This window comes from Aquarana catesbeiana, linkage group LG01 (genome assembly GCF_042186555.1).
Source record: "Aquarana catesbeiana isolate 2022-GZ linkage group LG01, ASM4218655v1, whole genome shotgun sequence".
NCBI classification, from domain to species: domain Eukaryota; kingdom Metazoa; phylum Chordata; class Amphibia; order Anura; family Ranidae; genus Aquarana; species Aquarana catesbeiana.
The window spans coordinates 935840107-935855755 of record NC_133324.1 but is presented as its reverse complement, the minus strand read 5'-3'; the positions used below and the strand labels follow the sequence as shown (position 1 = coordinate 935855755).

Below are 15649 nucleotides of genomic sequence, written 5' to 3'. Positions count from 1 at the left end.
CCCATCATGTCCCGTTTTTTCAGCGTAGGGGGTTCCCCTTAAAATCCATTCCAGACCTAAGGCCCTGGTATGCTCCTGAAGGGGAACCCATGCCGTTTTTTTATTTAAAATTTGGCACGGCGTTCCCCCTCATGATTCATACCAGACACCTGTCAGCAATGCTTGTCGCTCATCGAGAAAGGAAAAAACAGCTTTCCCGATGAGCGAACCAGCTCGGCGCTGGCTCCCGCGACGGGGCTCGCAGATGTCAAATCTCACCTATAACAGTGGCGAGATTGACACAATATCATGGTCACCTACTGTACCCCGTTACCAATTTATATAGGGGGCAGGATCTGGGGGCCCCCTTGTTAAAGGGGGCTTCCATATTCCAATAAGCCTCCTGCCCGCAGACCCCCACAACCACCGGGCAAGGGTTGTGGGGAGGAGGCCCTTCTCTTTTTTTAATTGATACATGTTCCCTGGGGCAGGACCCAGGTCTCCAAACAATTTTTATGACAATACCATGCATATAAGCCTCCACAAATAAGCACTTTTGATTTTTCGTGTTAATCTCTCACAGACTTTAACGGTGTTCCGCAGCATTTGAATTTCCCCCAAACTTAGCCTTTTGTTCGGTGTTCGCCAGAACATCTGAACAACCAAAGTTCGTACCGAACTTATGCTCGGGCCGAGCCGTTCGCCCATCCCTAGTCGTTAGTCAGGAAGGGGTGAATTCTGGAAATTTTGTGGAGGTTAAGGTTTAGTCAGTAATTGGATGTGGGGTCTGAAGGAGAGGTCAGAGTCTAGGATTACACCCAGCACCCTGGCATGTGTGGAGGAACCAATGGTTGTGCTGTTGATCGCAATGGCAAAGTCATGGGGGAATCCGGGAGAAGGTAATATTACAAGCTCAGTTTTAGAAAGATTGAGTTTGAGGAAGTGGTGTGACACTCATACTGATAAGTTGCTCAGTAAATTTGTGAGGAGATTGAGGGAGTGAGTTGAGGAGTCAAGAGATAGATCTGTGTATCGTCGGGGTAGAGGTGGTATTGGAAGCCATGGGAGGTTATCAACTGGCCTTTTAAGTATGGAGGTAACCAGTGCATGTTTGAGCGGGGACGGAAGTTGTCGGAAGTTATCGGAGGGGAGGGAGAGGTTGCAGATGTGGGTTACAGAGTTTAGGATACAGCAGGAAAACTCCCCAGTGTGAAAGGGGCCTTAGGCGCCTTTGACACGGACGGCGATACTGCCGCAGTTAAAAGCATGTTTTTTTTCTGTGAAATTTATGACTCCAGGCACTGTGATCAGCTGCATTGGTACAGTGCGATTAGCTGCAGTTGCGTTTAGCTGCGGTTTGCTATTTCCATAGCAACCCGACAGAGTACCGACTGTATTGAACGTGGACCCGACTTGGATCCCCGCCAATGCCAGGCACTGTGTTTCGTATGAATCTTGAGGGGGAATTTGTCATTATAAATCAAAAGAGTTAGTAAACTCAAAAACATTTACCTATTTAATGCATTTATTTTGAGAGGATACCCACTCATCCACCCAAAGAAAGATTTTTTTTTACCACCTGTAATATAGTAAAACATGTTTTGTATGGGTGTTTCAGTGGATAATATGAGAAACACATCCTAAACTAAATATACTGTATATAGGGGAAACATGAACAAACATGGTAAACTGGAGATGCAGGAAACAGATGAGATTGGGGAATCATGACTGGGATCAGGTACAAGGGGAGTATAAATAAGGCAACAGGGTACAAGATGCAGAGCAAAAGAAAAATCAGGAGAAGGATAATGGCACACAGTATCTGGCAACAAGCAAAGCAAAACACTGCTACAAAGCCGGTGAGCCGCATCTACGGACATGTGAAGGAGGGATACGGCGGGCGGCCTCAGCTGGCCATGGAGAGACTGAGCCGGTAGCTGGAGGAGGTGGAGCGGGAGCTGAGAGAGAGGAGACCCGGGAGAGCTCCGGAAGGGGAACTGAGAGCTCTGTTGAGCTCATGGGAGCAACTGCAGAGGGTGAAGCAGGATATCCACAGCCTGGAAGAGGAGAAAATACAAATAGCCAAAAAGGTCAAGAATCTGACACTCACACATGATCGCCAGCGTCTGCATTCACTTCCCAGCTTCCAGTCCATGAGGAATCGTGGAAAGGAAATCCGCCAACAGCTTACTGCTTTCTACCAGCAGGAGACTGCACTGGAAGATTCCTTCTACCTCCGGGCACTAAAGCTGCCAAACAGAACCCACCCAGGCACGCCCGTGGGAGATGAGAGCAATGTTTGAGAACTAGAAGTAGTTGGTGTGAAGCCTGAGTTTGATTTTAAAGTTCGAGGCCACCTAGAGATAGGAGAGGACCTGGATATTATCAGACAGAGGTAGAAAAGCTGACATTGATCCAAGACTTGAGCTAACAGCGCCTTTCACATGTTTCGGGTCACCGATCCTATTATCTCAGAGGAGCTGGCACGATGTTACAGTATACTCTTCATAGGCGTGCGCACATGGAGTGCTGGGTGTGCCTGGGCACACCCTAATCACCCTGTGCAGTGCCGATTTCCCCTGCTTCCTGGCATCCCCTGTCTCTCCCTTGCAGTGCTGCCAGCTTCCCTCCACTCCCACTGGCTGCTGTGGGGGATGTTTCAGGATGGATCATTGAACACAGTGAGTGATCTGTACCAATCAGTCCTGTGTTCATTCAGCAAAGAGCACTTCCCATTCATCTACTGTCCAGTGCAGCTGCGACTGCAAAAAAAGGGACTGGAAAAGCTCTGTTCTCAGTCCCTTTCTCTCTGTTTAGACCCCTAATATTCCACCAAAGCCTCCCAAAGGGGCTCCTAAAAAAAAATAAAAAAATAATAAAAATAAAAATTGCTAAAAATAATATAAATAAAAACTACTAACACCATCCACTGCCCTGCTGACACAAATCTCTGCTCTACTGACACCAGCCACTACTCTGCTGATATACATGCATGTGTGTTTGTGCTCTGGGGTGCACACCCTAATACAATAGGCTGCGCACACCAATGATGCTCTTGTCAACTTTACAATCAATAAACTTGTAAAAAAGGGTTTTATCCCGATGTCTGTCCCTGACATGTTTAGAAGAGCTGTGTCTGAAGGCTGTGGTATGCAGCCTGGTGCCCACAGCTCCCAAGTTTACAGCCTGGACCCATCCTCACACCCTGATCTGCACCTGGCTGGCACCTCAGAAGTTGGCATTGCAGGGTACTTTATGGATCATGCAGTACAACTGTCAGATCTTCCATTGAGAACTGTCTGCAGCAGCACATGAAACAGAGCAGAGATAGACACAGGCCGAGAACCATGGGGTCTCTACCGAGTTCACCATTTCACCAAGGTAGAGATGTTTGGGGTCACAGCTGCTGAAAGTGGGACCGAAAGTCAGTATTTGCTTGATGAATTCCTTCAGCTGCAGAAAGAGATATTTTCGGAGCTTGGTTTACACTTTAAGGTTTTGGAGATGTCGACTCATGAACTGGGCCTACCTGCCTATAGGAAGCATGATATAGAGGCATGGATGCCAGGAAGAGAGAAATATGGAGAGATTTCCAGTGCATCAAACTATTGATTACCAGAGCCGTCGGTTGAACATTATGTACCAGGAACCTAATGGCGAGCGCCGTCATGCACATACAATTAATGGTACAGCCTGTGCAGTTCCCCGACTCATCATTGCCCTTCTGGAGTCAAACAAGTTAAAGGATGGCAGAGTGCAGGTTCCCGAGGTCTTGCAGCCTTATATGGGCACAGACATTATAGAAAAGCCTCCTTACACTCCACAGAAATACATTGGACCAAACCAGAAAAAGTCTGAGAGCAAGATGACGTGACATTGTGATCGGAAGGGACAAGGAGGACCTGTCAGTATCAGGGATGCAGCACTCCAACTGGACAATGAAAAATGGAGCAGTCATATCTTCCCCAAACATAAGAAGCAACTAATTGTGAAAGGAGTGATTGTGTTGCCTGTAGTAACCAGTCATTCACTTTCACGAGCTACAATAGCAAATGACAGCTCTGCTTTGATATGGGTGTAAAGGGCAACATGGACAGCCTAATGTGATGACCCTTGAAAATCTTCTGAACAGAGCTTCTACCATTTCTGTTCTGTTTATTGTAAATAAAGAAGTTGTTAATGGTGAAAAAAAAAAAAAAAAACACTGATACAAAGTGTACTAGCAGAGGAGATAAAAAGGGGGGTTAAAAGGTAACCCTAAGAAACAATCAAGGGAGATCAGCCACTGTATATGAATTAATTAATAGAAGCTTTATTGGTGATGTACAAAATTATTGACAGTGTTCCAATCCAGGTGGAACAACCCTACCCTGGTTGGATGATGTTCATGTAATTTGCAAAAAATTCATGAATCACTAATAAAATCACATCGTAATTAGACAATATTGTCACAAATGAAAAAGCACTAATACATGGGCCCTAATATATCAGGACTAGGGATGAGCCGAACACCCCCCTGTTCGGTTCGCACCAGAACTTGCGAACAGGCAAAAAATTTGTTCGAACACGCGAACACCGTTAAAGTCTATGGGACACGAACATGAATAATCAAAAGTGCTAATTTTAAAGGCTTATATGCAAGTTATTGTCATAAAAAGTGTTTGGGGACCTGGGTCCTGCCCCAGGGGACAAGGATCAATACAAAAAAAAGTTTTAAAAACGGCCGTTTTTTCGGGAGCAGTGATTTTAATAATGCTTAAAGTGAAACAATAAAAGTGTAATATCCCTTTAAATTTCATACCTGGGGGGTGTCTATAGTATGCCTGTAAAGGGGCGCATGTTTCCCGTGTTTAGAACAGTCTGACAGTAAAATGACATTTCAAAGGAAAAAAGTCATTTAAAACTACTCGCGGCTATTAATGAATTGTCGGTCCGACAATACACATAAAAGGTCATTGATAAAAACGGCATGGGAATTCCCCACAGGGGAACCCCGAACCAAAATTTAAAAAAAAAATGGCGTGGGGGTCCCCCTAAAAATCCATACCAGACCTTTATCTGAGCAGGCAACCTGGCAGGCCGCAGGAAAAGAGGGGGGGATGAGAGAGTGCCCCCCCTCCTGAACCGTACCAGGCCACATGCCCTCAACATTGGGAGGGTGCTTTGGGGTAGCCCCCCAAAACACCTTGTCCCCATGTTGATGAGGACAAGGGCCTCATCCCCACAACCCTTGTCCAGTGGTTGTGGGGGTCTGCGGGCGGGGGGGCTTATCAGAATCTGGAAGCCCCCTTTAACAAGGGGACCCCCAGATCCCGGCCCTCCCCCCTGTGTGAAACGGTAAGGGGGTACTTTACCCCTACCATTTCACAAAAAAACTGTCAAAAATGTTAAAAATGACAAGAGACAGTTTTTAACAATTCCTTTATTTAAATGCTTCTTCTTTCTTCTTTCTTCTATCTTCTATCTTCCTTCGGTTTCTTTCTCCATCTTCTTCTTCTTCTGGTTCTTCCTCCGGTGTTCTCGTCCGGGGGACAAGGGCCTCATCCCCACAACCCTTGCCTGGTGGTTGTGGGGGTCTGTGGGTGGGGGGCTTATCGGAGTCTGGAAGCCCCCTTTAACAAGGGGACCAACAGATCCCGCCCCCCCGTGTGAAATGTTAAGGGGGTAACCCTACCATTTCACAAAAAAACTGTCAAAGATGTTAAAAATGACAAGAGACAGTTTTTGACAATTCCTTTATTTAAAGTCTTCTTTTTTCCATCTTCTATCTCCTTTCTTCTATCTTCCTTCGATTTCTACCTCTATCTTATTCTTCCTCTTGTTCTTCCTCCGATCCTCTGCTTCTTGCTCCGGTGTTCTCGTCCGGCATCTTCCTCCTTGGCGTCTTCTTCCCTTCTTCGTTCTCGGGCCGCTCCGCATCCATGATGGGAGGCTACCACTGTGTGTCTTCTGACACCTCTTAAATAATGGAGGGCGGGGCCACCCAGTGACCCCGCCCCCTCTGATGCACGGGGACTTGACAGGAACTTCCCTATGGGTTTCTACGTGACGTCAGAGGGGGCGGATTTACCCGTTAAGTAACCGGGTGACCTTGCCCCCTCTGACGTCACGGGGAAACCCATAGAGAAGTTCCTGTCAAGTCACCGTGCGTCAGAGAGGGGCGGGGTCACCGGGTGGCCCCGCCCTCCTTTATTTAACGAAGAAGGGAAGAAGACGCCGTGGAGGAAGATGCCGGACAAGAACACCGGAGCAAGAAGCAGAGGATCGAAGGAAGAACCAGAGGAAGAAGAAGATGGAGGAAGAAACCGAAGGAAGATAGAAGAAAGGAGATAGAAGAAAGAAGATGGAAAGAAGAAGACTTTAAATAAAGGAATTGTCAAAAACTGTCTATTGTCATTTTTAACATTTTTGACACTTTTTTTGTGAAATGGTAGGGGTACTTTTGTTCCCCCTTACCATTTCACACAGGGGGGGCCTGAGATCTGGGGGTCCCCTTGTTAAAGGGGGCTTCCAGATTCAGATAAGCCCCCCCCACCCGCAGACCCCCATATCCACCGGGCAAGGGTTGTGGGGATGAGGCCCTTGTCCCCATCAACATGGGGACAAGGTGCTTTGGGGCAATGTTGAGGGCATGTGGCCTAGTATGGTTCAGGAGGGGGGCCGCTCTCTTGTCCCCCCTCTTTTCTTGTGGCCTGCCAGGTTGCGTGCTCAGATAAGGGTCTGATATGGATTTTTGGGGGGACCCCACGCCATTTTAAAAAAAAATTTGATGAGGGGTTCCCCTTAAAATCCATACCAGCAAAAAATAGGTAAGGTTAGCCTGGATCAACCCTTCTACCAATTTTAATTATTAAAAAGACAGGCTTATGTCAGGCAATCAACCACATAAAGGATGCGGGATACCAGTCAGGGATGTCCTAAGGCATATAAGAAAAAACAGAGAGAAGATAACTCTCAAGAGAACAGAAGACCCTCAGGCACTGTCTGAAAAACCAAGCCAATTTTATTTAGCAATTAGAAAAACACACCACACAAAATTGACAATTCGGAACAAATAGGGCTATAGTGAGTGACTATCACTGGCCCTAAACATAAAATTGACAACGTTGTCATTAAAAACAAGGGGAGCCAAGACCGAACATACCACAGAAACACTCCATTCATCACTCATATACTGATAATTGTAGCAAAAGGCAGTGGAGCTAAAGTGACATGGTTAGTGGATCACTTTTCAGGGGCATGGTATAACAGGTGTGTGGGTAGAAGTGGATGGAGACCAGATGTAAATCCAGAGGCTAATACACCTGGTAGGAGAGAACAGGAGCTGGCCAAGGTGAATTCCAAGGGGACACAGCAAGGGTGACCGGCAGTAACTGACAGTTCATCTATTTGGGCAGGTAAGCACGTTATAGTAGCAGCATCAAGCACAGCAGAAAAGCCCGCAGCATATAGCAGATCATGTATACAGAGATGAATAATTGCAGCAAGCAAGAGAACGGGGAGGCTGGCTCTAGAGCAATAGAGGAAGCATGTGGTCATACATAGGGGGGTACTTATCTCACCACCCGGACAGCGACAGAGATCCGTGTCTTGCCATACTTCTCCCCAGCAAATGGCTTGGAGTGTGAGTCCTGAGTCTGGTGCCAATTTGCTGCTTTAGCTGCTAAGTCCGCCGAGCGCTGTGCTTGCCATGCGGAGTAAGGTGGTCAGGTGCAGTAAGACGCCAGTCATTAGCTGTTCGGTCTCGGCTGGTTAGACATCCACAGCGTTGCACATGGCTTCCGGGATAGCGTGCTGACGTCATGTGCTGATGCGTTTCACCAGCCAATTGTCGCTGGTTTCCTCAGGGCAAGGAGGAGTCCATGGATCAGACATAAATAGACAAGGATCTGGAGTGAAGTTACACTTCTTTGCCACTGGGTGTCGTCCAGGATCACCTCACACAAAATGAACATACAGCATGTAAATTGGAAATAAAAAACCCCTTAATGGCTATACAGGGTCGGTCACATCTGATAATGGTTAGGAAAGGTAGAAAAGAGCCTTGGCTGTATAATTAAATAAATAACCATACAAACCACAAATTGCACGGTGCTATGAGCAGATGAAAAGAAATATAAGGAGGGGACAGGAGGCGGAGCCTAGCGGAGCAGACATGCATTGTTAGAGCTCCACACCGCTGAGGAGAGAAGAGAAGGACAAAGTGGAGCCTGCAGGCTCAAAAGGTATCCATTTGAACCTTTTTGCCCCAGGGAACAAACTGTGAAAGTTTGGGCAGGAAATATGGTACTGGGAGGAAACCGTGGCAGAAATAAAAATCACCTCACAAAGAGCTCACAGGCACTCACTGCAGCTGAAGCAGCTCCAGTCACCTCACAAGATACAGCATCAGGGCGCTCTCACAGACAGAAAATGTCACAGCAAGACTCTCCATTTGAGTCAGATACAGAACAAATCCTCTCACAAACTTCTCCACATGTCTCCTCAGCATCCCCAGTAATATTATTACAATTTGAAAAGATGCTTCATAAGGCTTTAAAACAAACCTCAGACCAAATAACAAACAGCCTAACCAAAGAAATAAGAGAGCTGGGAAACCGCACCGCAGCCTTAGAAATAAAAATGGATGAAATTGAAATTACAACCCAAGAAAATATAACAGAATTGGAACAATTAAAAAAAGAGAATTTAATACTTCAAACTAAGCTCCTAGATTACGAAAATAGAGCCAGACGTTCAAACTTGCGCATAAGGGGAATACCTGAAACTGTGACAGACCTGCAATCTACTATTACTGCTCTATTACAAGAACTAAAGCCAGATATCCCTATTGAACGTTTAGAACTGGACAGAGTACACAGAGCCCTCACAGCCAAAAAGAAAGATGGACCCCCACGTGATATAATCACAAAATTTCATTATTACAGAACGAAAGAACAAATATTAATTGCTGCAAGAGAAAAAAAGGAACTTAATTTTCAAGGACACAATTATCAAATTTTTGCTGACCTATCCCAACTTACTATTACTAAAAGACGATCCATGAAACCCCAACTAATGGAACTGCAACGCCACAACATTATGTATCAATGGGGCTTCCCCTTTTCAGTCAGATTTAACTACCAAGGTACAATTTACAGAAGCAGATCAGCAGATCAACTACAACAAACCCTTTTAAAATTAAATCTGACAGAACCCACAAGCAGCAACACTCCCACACGCAGAAGAATGGCATCATCTTCACCTTCAGGCAGCACCCAGAAAATTCCAGAACAAAATGGGAATCATCATTCTCACAAAAGAGGCCGTTATGCCACATCATCCATGGACCAAGAAGATTCAATGGACTGACATCCTAATTCCTGATATCTCTTCATTTATTATACTAAGAGATGGTTCTCTATAAAAAACCTATATTTACAAATGAATGTAACTGCATTCTGATAGTCACACACTGTGTAGGATCATGTTACATTCCAGTCATATTTCTTATTACTTCTGATTCATATAGCCTTAGAATATATAAGTTCAGTTATATATTATCAGGTAATAACAATAGATTTATTACTTTTTAGGACAAATATGTTCAATTTTTTTTTTTTTTTTCTTTTCTTAAAACAAATATATTATTACCTAACTAGTTCCTAGAATTATGTTTTTGTTTATTCTAATCTGAAGCAATACAACCTCAATTTTATGAATTAACATATCTAAACAGTTACATATGAATAAAATATGTAATTGTTTACTCTAAAAGGGTTAAAATCCCAAAATAATTCAAACTATCTTCATCAATACCAAAGTTATTAACAGTACCTTTCTAACTAAATTATTTAGCCTAGGGCAAGACTAACCATATACAACCACCCTGGAATAAATAATTTCAACAAAAACTATATTCTGCACTCCAACTAATGAAACATCATTTTGATGTCTTTTGACATAGCACTTCTCCCCTGTAAGCGGAAGATCCGTGTACCCCCATTAGCCCTCCTCATTCTCCCAACCATATTATGTGGGAGTGTGACGAAGGCACTTATTCCCCTGAGAGAGATATTTATTCTCTTTCACGGGTAAATTGTGATTACTTGCAAAAAATAATTTATACAATGTATCATCTAATCTCATATGTTTTTTGTTTACTCTTTACTCCAGAATTCACTGGTTTCTTTTCTATCTATTCATCTCTTCAGTCCACACAGGTTGATCTGCGCAGTCAGCTCTGCATAACAAAAAGTAAGTCAAAACTATTTGATCTATTGCCATGGCACCACTGAATATACTTTCCCTGAATGTTCAGGGAATAAATGTCCCTCAAAAAAGGACCAAAGCCTTCCGTACTTTCCATAACAGGAAGGCTCACATAGTATGCCTCCAAGAAACACACTTCACCAAAGATTCTACTCCAAAATATATTTCTCCTTTTTATCAACAAATTTACACGGCTTCTGCCTGTACCAAGCAAAGGGGAACTCTAATTGCATTTCACCGATCCACACCATTCACCTTATCATCAGAAATTAAAGACCCAGAAGGTAGATACCTGATACTCATGGGTTATATAATGGATACAGCAATCACAGTGATTTCCTACTACGCTCCTAACAAACAACCTACACCATTCCTCTCACATATATTACAAGTGATTAATACACACAAAATAGGAACAGTGATAATGTGTGGGGATTCGAACCAGGTCCTCCTCCCATTTCTAGATAAATCACCTTTTATACCATCCAAAATAACCTCTAGATTACCTTTTTCTCAACTTCTTTCCAAATACAATCTGGTAGATTCATGGAGAGAAAGTAACCCAATGAAAAAGAAATTCACTTATTTCTCGCACCCTCATCAAACCTTCACCAGAATAGATCATATTTTTCTAACAATAGGAATGATACCAGAAATTATTGCATCAGATATAATTCCGATTCCGTGGTCTGATCATAATGCAGTATACACTACTATAGCCTCAGCCATACCAAAAGCGCATGACCCAACGTGGTACTTACCGGACATAATGCTCAAACACCCACTACATCAGATGGTCATTGAACAAGCTTTAAAGGAATACATATCAATTAATAATACAACAGACATCTCCCCAATAACACTGTGGGAAGCTCATAAGCCTGTCTTGCGTGGTACAATACAAAGACAAATGGCACTATTTAAACGGGAACGCAAAAATCTAGCAAAAAAACTAGAACTCAATTTTAATGCAGCCTACATATCATTTCAAGATAATCCATCTCAGAGTACAAAATCTCATCTGGAAAAATCTAGATTGGAATACGATCTATTTCTCACCGAGTCAGTTGATAAATCCCTCAAACGCTCCAAACACAATTTCTACATGAATACAAACAAACCAGGTACATATTTGGCTCGGGCATTAAATTCAACTAACAAATCTTTCAAACCAATACGTTTGAAATTATCAAAAAATGTTTACACTTGTAATCCAGTTAAAATAGTCCATAAATTTCACTCACATCTCGCAACTTTATACAAGACAAACAATGAATTTAATCCTACAGAAGCTGAATCCTTCTTCTCAAAAATAACCTTACCTGAGTTATCTCAGAATCAAAAAAGCAGTTTGGATGAGCCTATAACTATAGATGAAGTTGCTTACGCCATAAAAGACCTAAAACTTAACAAAAGACCAGGCCCAGACGGCTACTCGGCTTTATACTATAAAACATTCTCAGAAATACTCTCTCCCATTCTCACTGAAACGTTTAACAAACTTCTAGATGGACATTCTTTTCGGCAAGAAACACTAATGGCAATTGTTTGTATGATCCCAAAACCCCTTTCTGATGATACTTCCTGTGTGAATTATCCGCCTATCTCTCTGTTAAACCTCGATATTAAATTATTAGCAAAAATAATAGCAAAACGCCTCAATAGCATTATAGGAAAATTAATACATAGAGATCAAGTAGGCTTCATGCCAAATAGACAGGCAGGCGATAATATACGCAGGGCAGTGTTATTGGCACATATTGCTAAAAAACGGAAAATCCCTTTATGTTTTCTATCTCTCGATATTAAGAGGGCATTTGACACAGTATCCTGGCAATATATGCAATATTCATTACAAAAATGGGGTTTTGGACCCCACTTTTTAACATGGATCAAAGCATTATATAATAAACCCAAAGCCTATATAAAATATGCTGGATACAAATCTGAAGTCTTTAATATCGAAAGAGGTACCCGACAGGGTTGCCCATTATCTCCCTTATTATTTGCCCTTATACTCGAACCCATGGCCCAATATATCAGAACAAACCAAACTATAACTGGCATTGAAGTAGGAGGTATTACACACAAATTATGTATATTTGCAGACGATATATTACTTTTTCTATCATCACCACAGGTCTCTGGTCCTAACTTAATACCAGCTCTTGATGGATTTGCAGCCCTATCCGGCCTTATGATTAATCCTAAGAAATGCCTAGTGCTTAATATTTCGCTCACAAACATGGAATTGATCCCGGCTAGGGCTGCACTCCCATTCACATGGGCAGAAAAATCAATCCCATATCTTGGAATTCATTTAACAGCCTCTCATTCTGACTTATTCTCAACCATTTATCCTCCTGTATTAAGACAGATCACAAATCTAATAAAACAATGGTCGCAACTTCCTTTATCCTGGTTGGGGAAGATTAATGCAATCAAAATGACTATTCTACCCAAATTGCTTTATCTATTCAGAGTCCTCCCTATTCCTATTCCTTCCTATTTTTTGAGAATAGTACAAAAAAGAGCAACTTTGTTTATACGGGGCTCTTCTAAACCAGGTATACCTATACACACACTACATCTTCCCAAAAATAAAGGAGGCCTGGGATACCCCAATTTTACTAACTACTACAGAGCGGCACATTTGGCCAGTCTGTCCAAATACCATGCAAATCAGGAAATCCCATTATGGGTATTTATAGAGGCTTCAGAAAATGACCCTCTATTAATATCAAATTTATTATGGCTTGATCCTAAAGACCGCTTTAAAATTCATAATCCCATAACTAAACACTTCTTATCTCTCTGAGATAAACTAAAAACCAAATATCAGTTACAATCTCCACACAATCCTCTCCTTTCTTTTATCAGAAATCCGGCCTTTTATCCGGCATGGATCTACCCAAATTCTTTTAAAGCTTGGACAACATCAGGCATTCAGACACTAAATGACTTCATAGCATCTAAATCATTCCTTTCATTCCCATCGCTTAGAGAAAAATATGATCTACCAAACTCTGAGATATTTAGATATCTCCAAATCAAAAATTTCTATACACCTTTCCTAAAGGGGGATACACCATTATCCCAATTATCCATTTTTGAATCAATCTGTACAAAAGATCCATTTGCTAAAGGTACAATTTCATCACTTTATAATCAATTATATGGAGTACCAAATCTTAATAGACCCTCTTACGTTCAGAGGTGGGAGGAGGACCTGGGACGAACTTTAGAAGACACGGACTGGTCTAACATATGGCTCACATCTAAGTCATCTTCACCCAACATCTTAGCACTGGAGACAAATTATAAAGTCCTAACTCGCTGGTACCTTGTACCCGCTAGAGTGGCAAAATATTCACCTAATACCTCAGCTCTTTGTTTTCGAGGATGCTCAGAAATAGGCACATATTTACACATATGGTGGACGTGCCCAGTAATCCAAACCTTCTGGAAGGAAGTCTTCGTGATTGCATCTAAAATATTTAAAAAAATAATACAACCAGATCCATATTTAACTTTACTTAATCTAAAACCGGAATGGTTAACACTTTCTCAATTCAAACTTATGATCCAACTAATAACGGCTGCAAAACAAACAGTGGCCAAGGCATGGAAATCTCCTACATTGGTACTAGCAGAAACAATTCACAGAATGAATAATACAATGTCCCATGCTAAGATGGTAGCCATCGATCAAAATCAAATTCCAAAATTTGAAAAACTTTGGCATTCTTGGATAAAACAACAGTTCCTGTCAAACTTCAATGACTCTGTCCTGTTGCCATGGTAACAGATTAAATGACTTACAGAGACACCCATTCTAAGGCTTCAAAGAGAACTAAAAAGAATAATAAACTGACGAGCGGGACAACCTTGTGGACCATACCTCTACCTTTCAACCCTTTTTCTTCTTTCTCTTTCCTTTTCTCCACCTTACGATTAAAGCTCATTATCAGAATTTATTTGACCTATATACACTCTACTTGTAAACAATATGTATAGTAGGTATAAATCATTTAAATACCTACAAAAGTAACTAAGGAAATGATATATATCTTTAATTTAGGTTTACGTGAACCCAATGTTTAATATTTGAAATTTCATGATATTTACCTATATAAACCCTACTGTAAAACAATGAGCTTACTTTATAGATCCTTGTAAACTTACTTTATGTATCTTTATAACATTGTATACTCAATAAACTTCTTTTGACAAGGAAAAGAAATATAAGTTGTAAGATAGGTTATTATACCAGTCGGTTATTTTTCCAGGAAAGGCTGGAGGCTGCACTCAATATTTAACCCTTTTGGGGCCATAGAGTCCATATAATAAGTCCACATTTTTTCTTTCTGAAGAAGAATGGTATCATAGTCACCACGTCTAGTGGGCAGATTAAGCCCCCTTAAGGGTCTGGTATGGATTTTGAGGGGGACCCCCACGCCATTTTTTTTTTAAATTTTGGCGCAGGGCTCCCCTTAACATCCATACCAGACCTTAAGGGCCTGGTATGGAATTTAGGGGGACCCCCACGTCATTTTTTTTTAAATTTTAGTTCGGGGTCCCCCTGTGGGGAAATGGGAAATCCCATGCCATTTTATCAATGAACTTCTATGTGTATTGTCGGACCGACAATTCATTAATAGCGAGTAGTTTTAAATGACTTTTTTTTCTTTGAAATGTCATTTTACTGTCAGCCTGTCAGACTGTTCTAAACACGGGAAACATGCGCCCCTTTACAGGCATACTATAGACACCCCCAGGTACAAAATTTAAAGGAATACTACACTTTTATTGGTTCACTTTAAGCATTATTAAAATCACTGCTCCCGAAAAAACGGCCATTTTTAAAACTTTTTTTTGCATTGATCCATGTCCCCTAGGGCAGGACCCAGGTCCCCAAATACTTTTTATGACAATAACTTGCATATAAGCCTTTAAAATTAGCACTTTTGATTATTCATGTTCGAGTCCCATAGACTTTAATGGTGTTTGCGTGTTCAAACAAAGTTTTTGCCTGTTCGCATGTTCTGATGCGAACTGAACAGGGGGGTGTTCGGCTCATCCCTAATGTCAAGGATGGATTTCCAGATTCAATCTGCTGAGATGTCCTTTGTATCAGTTGATGATTTTGGGCTGTAGTTTTGATTTGGTTAGTGTCCGCAATTGTAGCCTTTGTATCATAAGAAGATAATGCCTAAAAATGCTGTTTTTTAGGGAGAGGATTCAATCATCCCAGGCATAGTGCAGGACCCATGCAGAGATAGTGTCTGTGCAGTACGGCTTGGATAGTCCAAATAGCCTCCAGGTGGATATCAGGTGGATATCAAGTGAATGTCAAATGAGCCGTTTAGTTAGTCCAAACCTCCAGCGTGAATAGTAGGCAATTCTGTCTTATCGCTCG

The 15649-nt window shown here is 42.0% G+C and overlaps 2 pseudogenes; both read left to right on the top strand.

The window, feature by feature from the left end:
• The first annotated feature begins 1703 nt into the window (after nucleotides 1-1703).
• Nucleotides 1704-3034, top strand: LOC141128172 (serine--tRNA ligase, mitochondrial pseudogene; annotated as a pseudogene).
• Nucleotides 2424-3853, top strand: LOC141128164 (serine--tRNA ligase, mitochondrial-like; annotated as a pseudogene).
• The last annotated feature ends 11796 nt before the right edge of the window (nucleotides 3854-15649 follow it).